This window comes from Dasypus novemcinctus, chromosome 10, assembly GCF_030445035.2.
Source record: "Dasypus novemcinctus isolate mDasNov1 chromosome 10, mDasNov1.1.hap2, whole genome shotgun sequence".
NCBI lineage: Eukaryota > Metazoa > Chordata > Mammalia > Cingulata > Dasypodidae > Dasypus > Dasypus novemcinctus.
In genome coordinates this window covers 29,961,576-29,978,595 of record NC_080682.1, presented here as the reverse complement: position 1 = coordinate 29,978,595, position 17,020 = coordinate 29,961,576, and the positions used below count along the sequence as shown (strand labels likewise).

The following is a 17,020-nucleotide window of genomic DNA, read 5'->3' as shown; positions in this document are numbered from 1 at the left end:
ATTCTGTTCTGATCAGAAAAAGTGTTAATAATTTCAATTTCTTTGAATTTATTGAGATTTGTTTTGTGACCCAACTTATGGTCTATCCTGGAGAAAGATCCACGACCACTTGAAAATAATGTGTTTATCTTGCTGTTTTGGGGCCCAACTTTCTGTATATTATTAGGTTTAGCCCATATTATTGAAGTTGTTTCTTAATTGATCCTCTACTCAGATGGTTCTATCCAATGCTGAGAGTAGTGTATTGAAGTTTGCAACTACTATTGTAGCTAAGTCTATTTCTCCCTTTAGTTTTGCCAGTGTTTGCCTCATGTATCTTGGGGCATCATGGTTAGGTGCATACACACCTATGATTGTTATTTCTTCTTTTTATTAATATACAATCCCCTTCTTTGTCTCTAATAAGAGTTTGCTTTTAAAATCTATGGAATCTAATATAAGTATAACTACTTCAGCTTTTTTTTTCTTTTTTTTTTGATTCCTGCTTGAGTGTAATATCTTTTTCCAAACTTTCACTTTCAATCTTTTGGTATCCTCGTGACCTAGGTGAGTCTCTTGCAGAAATAATATAGATGGCTCATATTTTCTTATGCATTCCACCAGTCTGTGCCTTTTGACTGGGGAGTTTAATCCACTACCATTCAATGCTATTACTGTAAATTTCTTATTTCTTCCATTTTAATCTTTGAGTTTTTTTTTCAATTTTTTTGTCTTTATTTATTTTTTTAATGTTACATTAAAAAAATATGAGGTTCCCCATATACCCCCCACCCCCTCACACCACTCCTCCCCCCATAACAGCAACCTCCTCAAGCATCATGAGAAGTTCATTGCATTTGCTGAATACATCTCTGAGCACCGCCGTCATTTCATTTTCACCATTTTTTTGACACTTTCAGTTACTGTTACTAATGCAGTCATCATTTATAGACTCTACCTCTTTCTCCAGCCCTTTATTTTAGGCAGTAACACTCCCTTTAGTATTTCTTGCAAATTTGGTCATTTTGATATACACTCTTTCATTTCTGTTTATCTGTGAATATTCTAATCTTGCCCTCATTTTTGGAAGATAATCTTGCAAGATATAAAATTCTTGGGTGACAATATTTCTCTTGCAGTGTCTTAAATATACCATACCATTGCCTTCTTGCCTCCATGGTTTCTGATGAGAAATTGGTACTTCCTCTTACTGGGTAACCCTTATATGTTACGCATTTTTTTCCTTTTGCTGTGCTCAGAATTCTCTGAGAATTTGGCATTTGCCATTCTGATTAATATGTGTGTAGGAGTTGGTCTCTTCAGATTTATTTGGATGGGACAACGTTGTGCCTCTAAGACATGGATATCTATGTTCTTCAATAGGGTTGGGAAATTTTCCACCATTATTTCTTCAAATATTCCTTCTGCCCATTTTGCCTTCTCTTTTCCTTCTGGGACAGCCCTTACATGTATGTTTTCACATCTCGTTTCATTTATTTCCCTGAGGCCCTGTTCATTTTTTTTTCCCACTCTTTTCTTCATCCGTTCTTTTGTATGTTTGCTATCGGAGGTCATGTAAGCTCACCAATCCTTTCTTTTGCTTCCTCAAATCTGCTTTTATATGACTCCAGTGTATTTTTAATTGCATTTTTGCACCTTTCATTCCCATAAGGTCTGCTATTTTTCTAGGTATGCTTTCAAATTCTTCTTTGTACTCCCCCAGTGTCTTAATACCATAATCTCTTTAGCCATTTCACTGAACTTATTAAGGAGATTTGTTTGGATATCTGTGATTAGTTGTCTCAAATATTTTATGTCATCTTAGGCTTACTTTGTTCCTTTGACTGGGACATGTCTTCCTGTTTCTTGGTATGGATTGTAAATTTTTATTGGTGTTTTCACATCTGGCTTACTAGATGTATTTATTCTGGGTGCAGTTTCTCTCTTTAGTTTAGAACTTTCTTGTTTTTTACCCTTTGCTCATTGTGTAGTAAGAGTTAAAGATATAGTTTGTGTTGTAAGCTATAGAAGCTGAAGTCTGCCCATGTTTCCCCAGGAATTGATGAGTTTCTCCCAACTTTCTCCTCTGTCAGGGGAAGGGACAGTGCTGTAGCCATGTGTAATAATCTAAATTAGGCAGGGCAAGACTGTCTGTAGTTGCTCAGAGAGACTGATGAAGCTTCACACTCCTTCCTCCCCTACCTTTGCTGGTAATGAAGCTGTAGTTGTGGACAGCAATCTATGCCATGTGGGTCCAAAATTACCACAGTTGCCCAAATAAACCGACATACCATGAGACTCCTCCCTGCCAAGCGTGGAAATCAACCCTCTGGAGTGCCCAACAATTTAATCCATGTGAGCCAAATGCACCTGCAGTTGCACTGAGAAGCTGTTCTATGAGGGCGCAGAGGTGGAGTTGGACTCAATGACACTCAACAAAGCAGTCTGTGTGGGCTAAAATTGTCTGCAGTTACCCAGAAAGACTAAGGATACATAGCTCTTCTACTTATCCTTTTGGGAGGCAGGGTTGCAGCCCCTGGTGTCTGACTATTCAGTCTGTGCCAGTTAAAAGCACCTGCAGTTGCCTGGATAGCCTGTTGCTGATCCTGCCAGCTTCCACCCTGCTGGAGGTGGGACTGGAGCCAAAGGTAGGGCTGCAGTCTGATCTTGGTGGAAAGAAGCCAGTCCCTAACTTCTCTGAATTTACAGTCAGCCTGGCTTCCTGTCTTAACATAGTTGGAGTCAAAATGGTGGCTACTGGACACTTTCCAACTTGAAAAGTTTCAAACCAAAGTTTCTAGGATTATGCTTTAGCCAGCTGGGATCAATACTCAGTAGCCGAGGTCAGTGGACAACTGTTTCTTCCTCCCCAGATTATGGGAAATAGAGCCTCTAACTTTAACCACAGAATAGCTCCTGAGGCAGTTTGTGCCACAAGAGTATGATGGGCACTGGTCTCTGTGATGTGGCTTCCAGTTTCCCAGAGAGGTGGTGCAGGTCCCCCAGCTTCCTCCCTGCCAGAGGTAGGGCTATAGTTTAGGCTAGAACTGCAATCAGGCTGGATGGAAAGAAGCAGGTACTAACACCATGATTTTCAATCAGCCCAGCTGCCCATCATGTGGGGGGTAGATTAAAAATGGAGGCTACTGGCCTTTTTCTGACTCGGACAGGTGAAAAGTTTAGCTGTTCTTAGGATATACTTTAGCCAGCTGGATTTACTAATTAATAACTGTAGTTGGTGCCACACAGTGTCTTCTTCCCCCATTTTTGGGAAATGGAGTTTCCAACTCCAGCCATGAAATAGTTCCCAAGGCAGCTTGTGCCACAAGCACCAACCTCTGCTGTGTGGAGACTCTACTCGTGAATCTTCTCTGCAGGGTCAGTCTCCTTCCATACTTTCAAGGATACTCTTCAGGTCTCCTAGGGCTCCCAAATTGGTGGTTTAGATAGATCTGGGTGATTACTAATTGCCTTGTCACCATCTTGGATTACCTCTTCATCTTTGCTTTAATTGGGCTTTGAAAGGTTATCTAACTGCCATAACATTGGACATAAAGATGCAACAATCCATTTTTTTCATTGCAATTTCCATTTTTTCTTTGTTTCCACACAGGACAAATGGCACTGTGCCTATCATTTATGGGCATCTCTGGCTCAAACACTGGTCTGAACTGTTGTGAAAAATGGACTACCTCCCCCTACACACTGGAAGTTGGCTACCCTGGGATTTCCTCCACAGATTCCAATTTCCCTCAGCTTGTTTCATTTTCAGTCTTCTTGGTGGCTATGCAATTGTCTGGCACTGAACTTGGAAGTGTTTCTAATACAGATAGTTATCATGTTTAGGAATATAAATGTGTACTTTAAATTGTGCTTATGGTGGGGAAGGATTGTCTTACTTAGGAATTTATGGCTTATCTGGTTTATGGCTTCATAACTCCTATTTCCAATGTCACAGTGTTTCAGTTTGATAAGAACTGCTATGAGCAAAATACCAGAAGTGGATTGGGTTTTTCAGTGGGAATTTATTAGGATAAAACTTATATTTCTGGTTTTGTGAAAATGTCTAAATCAATGATTATCAGAGTTGTTATCTCACCAAAGGTTGGCTTCTAGCGATCCTGGACTCCTGCCATGTGACAAGACAATGGTAATGGCGCAGGAGGTGTTCTGGGAAGATGGCATTGGAATAGCTCAGGTAGGGTGCAGCTCTCTTACAAAATAGGGGAGAAAACATAGAAGTTGTCCAAGGGGACTGCTTTGGGGACTGCAGACCAGGAGAGGGCTGCATGCATCTTCCAGGAGGGACTGGGGACAGAAAGACGGAGAGGCCAAAAGGAAAATCACGACTTTCTAGCCCCTGTGGCTAGGAATGCTGCTTATGCACAACCCTTGAGGGGATAAGCCTTGGTAACACCTGCATTTAAGTGGACAATGGATAGGAAAAAGGACTATTCCTCCTGGGAAGAGGGAGGTGCAGTGAAAGTCTGACTGAAGTTTTTCTAGCCCGGTTTTGAATCACAGGCTCCTAAGATCCAGTCAGTGGAAATTGAAGGATCATCTCTGTGGAAAGGTTTGTCAAAGAGTGCCCTCTCCCTGCCACCTGGAAAAGTGCATTAAAACAAAACTTTTCTCGGACCTTTCCCAAATGAAGTGCTGTTGATCTGGTCTGCACCCCAGTAATGGCTCCCTGGCCTTGTTTTGATAACACAAACAGGTACATCTTAAAGTTTTAAACATATTAAATATATGTAGGATATTTAATAAGGCCAATTGTAAATATTGGAAATGGATAGAATTGATGGTAGTACATTATAATGAGCATAATAGTGCTGATTTAGAAATGTGATTATGGCTGAAAGGAATAGTCTAGGAAAGTTAATATTAATTGAAAGACAGCTAGAGGAAATTTAGGGACTATAAAACTTTGTGATCTTGTTGGTAGATGAAAATTGTTAATAATATAAATAGAAGAATATTCCCCTAATAGAAGGTATTAAGAATATTGTGATATTTAGTATATAAATAATGTAACTTACAGACTATAGGTGGCAGTAATATTGTAATATTTTTGTAGAAATGTAAAGAAGGCACTAAGGTCAAAAAAAGAAAATATGGGACTTAGTTTTATGAGATATGAATATGATCAAACATTTCTGTTCTTTATTTTCTTCATTAACAGGAGTCTTTGGTCATGTCATTTAACCAATCTGTGCTAATTTAGTTATATTTCTGAACACTGGAAGAACAAATGTTTTTAGAATTGAATAAGATAAATGTTCCTAGACAGAATTTTGTTAAGTAATGCTTCCATAATTTGTTAAAATGCCATTTTTTTTTTGGTTATTTTAATTTTTGAAGTTGAAATAAAGTTTAATAAAAAAGAGAGAGAGGAGAAGTACACAAAGGCAGCTTTGCTAGTCTGGGCTCTGCCATCTCCTAACGGCTTACTTTCTTCCTGAGCTCAGCTGTGGGTGATCTGACATATGGCTGTTTCTCCCCTCTCCTTCAGGTCTCCTCTCTTTCAACCTCTCCGGGGACTTTTTTCTGTGCCTCTTTCTGTGAATCTGTTCTTTGCTGATTCCAGGGTCTGGCCTCTGGGACCTCTCTCCCAGTTTCTTGGGATTTCTGTTTCTGCAGCTTTTTCTGTGTGTCTCCTGCTTTTAATCCTTTGCTTATAAAGACTTCAATAAGAGGATTAAGAACCTACCATTGATCCCAAAATCTAATCAAAGCCCTTAACTAAAGCCATCTAATCAAAAGTTCCCATCTACTATAGGTTTACAGGCACAGGGTAGGTTCATTTTAAGAATAGGATCTTCTGGGGTCCACAAAAGACTCAAATCAGCACACATAGAAGGGAAATAATTGCCCTCTCTCAGCACTTTCATCACAAGTTTCTTTTCATTTTCATTTTCAGTAACAATAAGTGTGTGTATGTGTGTATATATATATATGTGTGTGTATTATAGTAAGTAATGATATATGTTTTCAGTAACTATACACACATATATAATACATATATATATATATAATGCTAGGATTGCTTGAAGTAAGGGACAGCCGAATGTATATAATTTAGTAGAAATCTATGAAATCAATTATAATATTACTTACATTTGTATAATGGTGTACAATTTGAAGCTCACCTTCATCCAAATTAAATCACATTATTCCTACACCAATCTATATACTCTTCATTATAATTTTTCCTACTTCTCTCTTACAGATAATCAGCATCATGATATTTGAAGGTCATCATACATACAGTTAGTTTTTCCAGTTGACACATCTTCTAACAAGATTTTTTTTGTCAATTTTCTAATTAGATCTTGTAACAAAAACTTTATTTAAGTGAAAAGTGCAGGTAAATAAATATTTTTTTCCTTTTGATTATACAAAATGGTAGAAAAGATGCAGTGATATGGCAGGTTTCTGGATATAATAATACCCTATTCCCCATATGCCTCTCAGGTCCTGTTGAGTTTCAGTAAATAACCCTGAATGCATTGGCACAGTCAGGGACAAATTCTGTGATTCATGAACCACTGAAGCAGAAACACCCAGGTTTGTTCAAGAATAGGATGAAAAAATATCCATGAACAAGGGCTGCAGTGCCAAAGTGATAACTGACAGAACTAACCATGCATCTTTAGGAAAGTTGTTGTTACTCGGGGGAGACAATAAAGAATATTTAGATCTGATTGTGGGTCAACTAGTAGTGAAGGTAACACGGAAGCAAGAATGGGAGTATGGTTTACTGTATGGTCCTAGCTCTAGTTTACTAGAGTTCACATGGTTTTTTTCCACCAACAGATAGAAGGATATTGACATATGTTATAAAAAAGAAAGTTTATATAAAGCTCTATACCTTTCTTTTTGAAATATGATTTTACAGGAGAAAGGAAAAAAGTTCTAAATAAATTTAAAATATAAATCACTTGACATCAAACATTACTACCTTTTTAAGAACTAGTGACATGTCTTTGATGTAGTTATATCCACATGTATTCCATGATTGTCCCTTGACTTATTTAGATCATATAAATATATCTGCATCTGGTCCTTGGTGTTCATCTCATGATTCACAGGTATAAGTGATGGGTATAATCATATTTTAAAATCTGATATTGGTTGCTTGATTGAAAAATAAATACACAACTTTTACCAATATTCTTTTATTTCTATCTATACAAATGCCTAATATTATATCTGATAAACAATAATGATATGAGCTTTAGTCTGCTAATGTTATTTCTGCTTTACCAATATCAATATATGCATTTTGTTTTAATTCCATATTACAAAAGCACACATACATGCACACACCTTTCCATTAAATTAAATTTACTTCATCCATGCTATCGTTTATATATAAGGCTTCATATTTTAAACTAGACTGATAAGTAAAATTAGATATACATAATCTATTGTTTCTAGGTGTTTTATTAAAATAAGTCCTTAGAAATAGATTTGAGGGACAATATTTTTTATTATTAATCAGATATCATTTTGGAGTTTAAAACAAATGCTATGTGCTTTTCATATATTATTTAATATATTTCCAGAGACTATCCCATTTTTCATATATTATCTAATATATCCATAGTTTATTAACAACCTCATTACACAGAAGTAGTTAGTAAATCCAGATTTTAATAGACAAAGTTTTTGAGGACCGCAAATGACTTATTTTCAATAAATAGTTTCCTCAAAAAACAATTCACGAAGTGCTACTCCCTAGTGGTGGCTGTTAATGCCGGTTCTGGGGTCTACAGCAATTTTCCTGGTTGTAGTCCTGAACCCTTCCGAAAGGGAAACAGCGGAGTTGAGATAATTGCTGGTGTGAAATGACTGAGTACAAATTGGTGGTGGTCGGAACAGGTGGTGTTGGTAAAAGGGCACTGACAATTCAGCTAGTCCAGAACCACTTCGTAGATGAGTACGATTCTAATATATAGAGGATTCTTACCAAAAAACAGGTGGTTATAGATGGCGAAACCTGTCTGCTATACATACTGGGTATGACCAGACAAGAAAAATACAGTGCCATGAGAGACCTACACATGAGGACAGGAGAAGTCCTTTGTGTGTTTGTCATCAGTAATAGTAAATCATTTACAGGTAATAACCTCTACAGTGAACAGATTAAGTGAGTTAAAGGTTCAAATGATGTACCTATGGTGCTGGTAGGAAACAAATGTGATTTGCCAACAAGGACAGTAGACAAAAAACAAGCCAATGAACGGACCAAGAATTATGGCATTCCATTCACTGAAACCTCAGCTAAGGCCAGAAAGGGTGTCCAAGATGCCTTTTACACACTGGTAAGATATACGTCAGTAACGAATGAAAAAATTCAAAAGCAGTGGTGATGGGTCTCGAAGTTGTGTGGGGTTGCCATGTGTGTTCATCTAACAAGATACTCATAAAGTTCTATCCTCAGTAAAGATCCATTTTCAAGCTGCTCTGGTGCCTGGTCCTGACTTCCCTGGAGGAGAATTATCCCTGTTGCGATTTTCAATCTCAAGAAGTTCTTGCTACTTCCCCAGCTCTCAATAGATCAATACAATATTCTCTATTCGAGAAATTCTCAGAATAACTATCTTCTCATTCTGCTGTCTGACCAGAGAAATACACCTCTTTTCACTCCCCAGTACTTTTCTGTCCTGGGTATTCCTCCTTCCCTCCATCACAACTCAGGTTTTTCATCCAAAAAGGAATTCATGCTCTGGATTAGAAAACCAAACTGAAAACATAAAATTCTGTTGAACAGAGTCTTGAGATCTAAAAAGCAACTGCTGATGACTTTTTTTTTTCTTTTACTGTTGAATTTGGAACTATGTTGACTTTTGGAGGAAGGTCATAAATTACTGTTTTGCAGAGAATATAGTTAATGTTGCAGTTTTGTTTTGTTTGTAAACCTGTCAGCCATATTCCCTAAACTGGCATCTACTCTATATTCATATAAACAAAAGTATTTAGACGTTTGAGTCCATCCTATTTTTCTCAACTTTCATGTAATTAAATCTGACTTTTAAAGAGAAGTGCCTTTTTCCTAGAAAATTTCTTTGCAGTAGACTCCCTTTTCAAAACTTCAGTAGAGTCAATGTCTCAAAAACAATATGAAAATGAATGAATGAGATATGTTTATGATCAGTCAGTCCTTTGAGGGAAAGATAAATCTATATGGTAGCAGATGCCATTTCTTACATGCATTATGTTGATCTTCCAGAAGTCTGTTTTTGGACTGTCCAATGAGAAGATTGAAACTGGAAACAATTATGGATAATTTCACTTAATTTTTCCCTAATTTCCACATTTTTGCAAGGTTACTACTTATATATGTATGTTTGTTTAGTCTAGCTTATTGATAAACTTATGTCTGATGAACTTCTACTCATTGAAATTTAGGTCACTCCAGAGACTCTACATTTGCAGGAGGTCAGATATTATAACAATTTGGGTGAGGTTTTAATAGGTGTCATTAGCTATTTTCAATCTATAAAGCAGTATATTAACAGACAAACTAAATTTTCACTGCTTATCATGTATTCTGAGACATTTATAACTATTGCCCTCAATCTCCTTCTCATCCCATCTTGTGCTTCTCAACCAGCATCATTTGGTACATGATTAATTATTTCAGTTCAGTAAAGTATGGTGCTAATGAACCAGGGTCATAATCTCAAAACCTGAACAAGCCCGTTAGTATCACAGACATAAATTCTTCCACAGGAGCACATTGTACTAGTGATTACAGGGAGCAGTTTTTCCAGACGCTTGCTGTTTTCCCTGCAAGGAAAGAGGCCAATTAGCACAAATCCTCCACAATGACTGGTATACTAAGGAGGTCTGCCTAGAATTCTTTATAAATAAAGTGTTTAGACTTTTTTAAAGACATATAAAAACTTTAAATTAAACCAAATTTTTTCTCCTTAGATGTTTTTTTGAGAATGATGCCTCAAATTAAAATTTAAAAAAAATTCTTTATACATAATGATCTATTTAAAACAGGATTTTGATTAGTCTATGCATACCAGATAACCAAGGCTAATAAGTTTCTTGCAAATAGGTAGACTTTGAATGGAAATTGAGAAAGGAATAGAAAATCAATAATAGACCTGGATAACTTTCGATAAAAGAATAATTCCAAAATGGCCACCCTCTATTCTCATCTGATAATTCTAAATACTTACTGAGATCCCCTATCTTCTATTATGAATCCTCATTTGTTAAGCAAATTCCACATTACCTTGAAATGAATTTAGAAAAGGGAAAGAAACATACACTGTCCAGAGTTTAATAAACCCAGGGAATTGTGCTCCTTAGTGCTGATTCTGGGAGCTTTCACAGTACTATCAACACCTGTGAACAGAAGCTCTCTGATCTTTTCCTATGGCTAGATTGAGGCTTATCACTTCAACCAATCTTTTTTATTTAGTATGAAAGTGGCTGGTAGCTTGACACCTCCTAAAAATGTCTATTAAATTTAATGTCAAATTAGAGAGAAAGAGATTGTTCCTCATCTCAGGCTCTTTTGCCCATAACTCCTTAAAGCTTTCTCAAGTATTTTCTAAGAACAGAAGTATCTAAATAGGACCAAAATTCAGACTTGAAAATGTTCTTTTATTATCATATTAAGAAGTCGAACTTGGGTTTCAGTCTTCACACAGTAGGGTGACAAAACTACATTCCAAAAAGAGATGAATAACTTCAGTCAGTTTGGTATGAAAGGTGATTTTTTTAGAATATGTTTGTGATTGCTAAAAACAATTTTAGGTTACCTTGAAATTATAAGTCTTTTACCTCAAGTTAAGTCCCTGGGTCAGCTATCATAAATTACATATTTCCTTATGCATTTTTTAAAAGTTTGCTACTTAAAGAGTTAAAACAAGATGTTCTGTCTATCTAAAGGCTACCATGACTAATCTGTAAATGAATCTGACAAGTGCTGTATTTTTCACAGCTTACTATAGAATGTTAAGTTAGTAATAAAATATCATATGACAGCACTTTAGGAGTATAATAGGGAAAATTAATTATAATTTTATTTTAGTGGGCCCCATAGTCTTTCATCATCCTTAAACTGCTGTGAAATTTTTGTCTTGAATTGAAAGCAAGGACAGAGAAACACTTTAAAGAGAATTTTTTCCATTTTATTATTTGTGAACATAATCATAGTTTGCTTCACCTTTGCAGTCACGAACACATTTGCTGGTAGCTACAATTCAAAACCAAAAAATGGTACATTGTGCTTCTTGTAATTCATCTTTGCTAAATAAATTGCAGAAAGCAAGAATACTTAATTAGGGAAAATATTTTATTTGGGTGGTTGCTATAAACAAAGAACTATAATTCTTATACATTATTCTTCATCTTTTCTAAGTTTCTTTAAACAGTCTAGCATACCACAAAATTATTTTAAGATATTTTGTTTGCTATAAGAATTTTTTTAAAAGTGTTCTCATTATTAGAGTAGTTGTAGAGATATTTCAAAGTATAACATGATTTTTAAAAGTCTGAGAAGTAATTGTATTCTGGAGGGGAAGGAAGCCCTCAACAAAAGTTGTATGACTTTTATATTTCTGTGCCATCCAATGTAGGTAAAAATATCAGTTGTGCAATTCTGCTGTTTAAATAGGAAAATCGACCTCCTTAGTCCTAAATAAAAGGGCTGATATTGTAAGTTGACTATTTTATTGTAATTAATCCAATCTTAGGTAGATATTTTTTTGTTAAATTTCTAGAAAATAGAAACGGGAAGTTCTTTGCTTAATCATTTAAAAAGCAATTCATTTGGTTATTCTAAGGGAACACTGTTGTGTGTTTACATAAAATTAATGGTTGAAAATTAAAAATTATTGTTCCACACATTTTTAGATATCCTAGTGAACAGAACAGTCATCCAAGTAGCACGTGTAAACCAAGGCAGACCTCCAATATAGGCAATGGAGGGCAGGGCAGGGAGAAGCAAATAAGAAAGCTACCATGTTGGGAGGTAGATTGTTTTATTCATTTCATCTGTACACTAAAATAGTATTAAAATTGTTATGAAGAATAAGTGACATAGACAACCACTATATTATACAATTCCAGGAAACAAATAGAAAATAAGGAGAATAGTACCTCTTGAAGATGTGCAAAGTGGTAGCTTGGGGAATCTTTCTGTAGTGTTCAGGTTTATAGTATATTTTACAATGTATGAATCACTTCTGTGTATTGGCAAGCACAGATTGCTATGGGTTCATCGATCATCTACTCGAGACTTATGTTTCAAGACAATGTACAATGTCAAACATGAGTCATGTAAAATCTATGTCTTAATACAGTTGACTTAACTGTCACTAAACCACCCAATGCAAAATTTCTGTTTTAAAAAACACTAAGACATATTAGGCAGATGCCATTGTATGCATGTCAATACTTAAGATCTTTTCATGTTTCTTTTAAAACTCTACTTGTGAGTAAAGAGGAAGATGCCTTTTATTGTTGTTGGTTACATTGCTTTGTATAAAGTTAGAAGACTCATTAAATTAAAATCAGTGGAATTAGTATATTTTGATTTTGAGAGATGTTATTTTGTTGACAATGGTAATGGCTTTTCACATTTCATTGCCATTCTTTATGTAATGCTCTTGATACTAATATATAACATTTATTCCTGTGGGGAATAGTGTTGATGAAGAATTCAAACATCTGAGTATTTATTAATCATTGTCCACCAGGTAACTATAAGAAGTTGACGGATTTGTATTACTCAAAAGCTTTATTTGCATTAGCTACTTTATCTAATATATATCTGGAGTAGAAGAAGTCTTCCTTGCTCAACTTCTGATTCTTTTCCAATCACATTTTCCCTTTAGGTGCTTAGCCTTCCCCAAGGATGTCAAATCTCGGCTTAAAGGAATTCCCTGCTTAGACAGGATCCAGATTTAGGTACCTAAGCATGACTTGCCCCTCAGATAACATATTCCGATTTCCTTCCAGGCCTTCCCATTAAAACATAAGTCTCAATAGCTGCCTCATCATTACAAATTGGATATCGTAATTGGCCAACCAAAGGGATTTGTGTTTTACTTCAGAATGACACTGTTATCATTTAAAACAATGTCTTTAGGAGGAATTTAGGCATCAGAGGAAAGCACATGACATGCTTATGCCTATGTTTAAGGCTTTCTGGGTGCCTCTGCTGCCACCAAAAATAATGCCATGCAGTCAATTGTCTATTTATAAGACTTCTTCAGAAAATCATTCCCTGACACTAAGGTATAGACGTTAGGAAAACAGAGTTCAATACATAATACTATTACAAAGTACATTTAGTCTCATTGCTAATTCTGAATGATTAAAAAATGCCCATGTGTTGATAACAGATATTTTTGATCTACAAGTGAAGCAGCACATTTTGAGCAACAAAAAGAATAATTATTAATTTATATATTATATGGAAGTTGCAGTCTGTTTTAAATTTGAAAATATATTTGACTATTCTATACAAGAAACTACTAAAGATTGAAAAAATAATGAAATCCAACATTTGCTTAAAATATGATACCTCATAGCCTTTGTTTTTAAAGCATTTTAAAAATTATTTTGTGATTATCATGTCAAGAGATTTTTCAGAAATGAAAATATCTGTGCACCTAGAACCCATAACATAAGATAGGACACTACTAAGCATCTCAGTAATCATCCCCATACCCTAGCACAACTTAAAGTCCAATATACAAGATCAGTTTGTATATTTTTAACCATGTACAAGTGAAATTATACAGTTTGTATACAATTATGTCTGACTTCTTTTACTAAAGTTTATGTGTGTGAGATTCCTCCATGTTGTCATTTCTTCCATTCATTCTTAATTTTCACGGATGGCTAATAATCCTCTCTGTCACATAGCATATGTTTTTTATTTGATCTAGAGGAGCAGTTTGCAAATATGGCCCATAAAAAACGTATTGGAATGCAGACACCCTCATTCATTTGTATATTGGTTTGGGTTGTGGTGATACAAAGGCAAGTTTGAATGCTTGTAACAGAGGCTTTATGGTGTGCAAAGTCTAAAAGTTATTAATGATATGCAAAAAAACAAACAAATCCTCAACTCTTATGTAATGTATTGATAGAAACCTAAGTCATTTTCAGATTTATGTTACTGTAAAATACTACTGTTAAAATTTTTGTACAGAGCTTTTGTTGATTCATTTCCTCATTGTCTTTGCTAAAACTAGAAATCCAAGTTTTGGATTTTTCTACATCATGTGTATGTTCAGCTATAGAAGATACTTCTATATAGCTTTTTTTTTTAAGATTTATTTATTTATTTCTCTCCCCTCCCCCCCCACCACGTTTGTCTGTTCTCTGTGTCTATTTGCTGCTTCTCTGTCCGCTTCTGTTGTTTTCAGCGGCACAGAAATCTGTGGTTCTTTTTTTTGTTGTTGCGTCATTTTGTTGTGTCAGGTCTCCATGTGTGTGGCCCCATTCCTGGGCAGGCTGCACTTTCTTTCATGCTGGGCTGCTCTCCTTACGGGGCACACTCCTTGTGCATGGGGCTCCCCTAAGCGGGGCACACCCCTGCGTGGCAGGGCACTCCTTGCACACATCAGCACTGCACATGCGCCAGCTCCACACTGGTCAAGGAGGGTCGGGGCTTGAACCGTGGACCTCCCATGTGGTAGACGGACACCCTAACCATTGGGCCAAGCCCGCCGCCTGGATAGCTTTTAAAATAAGGTTGACAATTTCACTTGTGTGAGAGTTACGGATGCTCCACGTACTCACCAATACTTAGGAGCTCTGATTATCCTCAATTTAGCTGTCCTGAAGGTGAGTCATTGTATTGCAGTGAGGTTTTACTTTTTATTTACGTATAAAGTTGGATATCCATTTCTTTGATGAGTTTTTTAAAGTGGGAATGTGAATAAGAATCTAGCTAGAAGGGCTGTGTTTAAAAAAGTATTTGGCCTTTTGATAAACCTATAATCTCACTGATCTCATGTCATATCAGACTAGATACACAGTGCTTTCTTTTTTATAGAGATGAATCAACTCACTTATTTTCCAAAATCAGTCTAATAGCGTGGTAGATTTATTATTATCATAGATCTACATAGAGACAAAAGGTGGCATCTGGAAGGACTTCAGTGATTTTTAAATTAAGCCCCTCTTTTACAGAGAAAGAACTGAAGTCTATCAAGGAAGAGTGACTTGTTAAAGGGCACAGTGGTTTTAGTGGCACTAAGGTACCTGGTACACAGCAGGTTCCTAACAAAGGTTTCCTCAAGGGAGGTAAATTTGCTGCTTCTGGCTTTAATGCCTACTTGCCTCTAACTGAGTCGTTGAACATTATTGTTCTTCTAGTCTCACCAATGTGGTTAAGCAGGGGCTCACCATTTTGTATCTTTCTATTTACTGTTTAATACATACCCAAATCCATTACTGTGCCGTTCTTATGTTCAGGGGTTAGTGAGAAGACCTAAGGGAGTAGTATAGATACAGAAATATGCTTATATTAGCCCACTACACACATGCTTGTAATTTAAAGTTTGGAACATAAATTTTCCATTATTAGTTGGTTGGTGTGTGAGAAAGGCATGAGGTAGAGAAACAGAATAATAGGGTCTAGTGAAGAATTGCATAGCAAGGTTAGGATAGATTAAAGCCTTTTGAAGTTAGGTTCTCACTATTTCTGTAGCATTCCAAGGTAGAAAGATTCCTTCAAGCCATCTTCCCAAGCTCTTATGTGAGTCATGAGTCTTTTAAACAAGATTCCCAATAATTGGTTATACTACGTCAACTTGCACATTTAAGGAAAACACAATCAAAATAGTCAATTCCATTTTGGTCATCTTTTTTGGGCTTAAAATAGCCTTCCTTCTATTTCACACTCATTAGGTAGATAAAGAGGTCAATTTGGAGATCAAATTGGTCCTTAGATGTACATATATATATACACACACACACACACACACACACACACATACATACAGGAGCTTGATAAGTTAATTATATGACATGTTCAGGTATTCCAAGTTGGTGGCAATCCATTGAAGTCCTTCCACTGTTTGAATTTTAGTATTTCAATTTCAAATGCAGTTTTGTAACATGCTGCTGCATATAACAACAATTCCATCACAGTATGGACTAATTGAGAAAATATGTTGGAGGAGAAACCCTTAAAGTCATTGGTCTAAACAGGATTTCTCCATAGGCTGTTTCAACTTTTATAATTTCCCTTAAAATTCCTAAGAATCCACAAATGAATGTGAACTTGTAAAGAACAGGAAGTCTTCAGGCTTTTCACTGAGCATTTTACGCTGTCGACAGTCAAGTCTAATTAATTTCATGTCTTTAGCATGTACAATTATATAATTAGGAGTGTCCTTTAATGTTGTTAGAACTGAGGCAGATTAAATAGGTGAACATCAAGAAAGTAGATCAATGAATGTTCTTTATTCCAGAATTATTAGTAGGTATTCCTTCATATATCCACTAGTTATAGTAACCACAAGTACATGTGCTTATAGGCTATGAAAAAATATAGTCAAGGCACATACTATACCTTCAGTTAAATTTGTTTTGACTAGCCTTTAATAATCACTTGATAATGTTAATGTAGTTTTGATCTTGTTCCTTATCAATGGGTTTATTTCCCATTTTGTGCCCAAGACATGAGGCAGATTCTTCAGATAACAGAAATGAAAAAATCAGTTATTAAACACAAAATGCTTTCACAATCCCATGTTGGAGAAAATGATTTAATAAACAGAATAATATATGAAAATTCCTTGAGGAGAAAGTTGCTTCTGAATACAAAAAAAAAGGAGCATTTAAGATGGGTGGGTAAAAGAGAAGAGAAGAAAAGCTTTTCTGGAGGAAGTTATGAAAAAATTAAGAATTATCAGTCAGGGATGTACTTTCCTCAGGTCCTACCCTTTGTTCTTTATAGTCTAAGTATTTTAGAATTATCACTTCTTTAAAGGCAAATTGTTATCCTTCTCCTTGGACCCTCTGTAATTGCTAATCTCTCTGCCTAAGA

The 17,020-nt window shown here is 35.8% G+C and overlaps 1 pseudogene; it reads left to right on the top strand.

Moving 5' to 3' along the window:
• Window positions 1-7,829: 7,829 nt before the first annotated feature.
• On the top strand, window positions 7,830-8,397 carry LOC101411957 (GTPase NRas pseudogene; annotated as a pseudogene).
• Window positions 8,398-17,020: the final 8,623 nt, after the last annotated feature.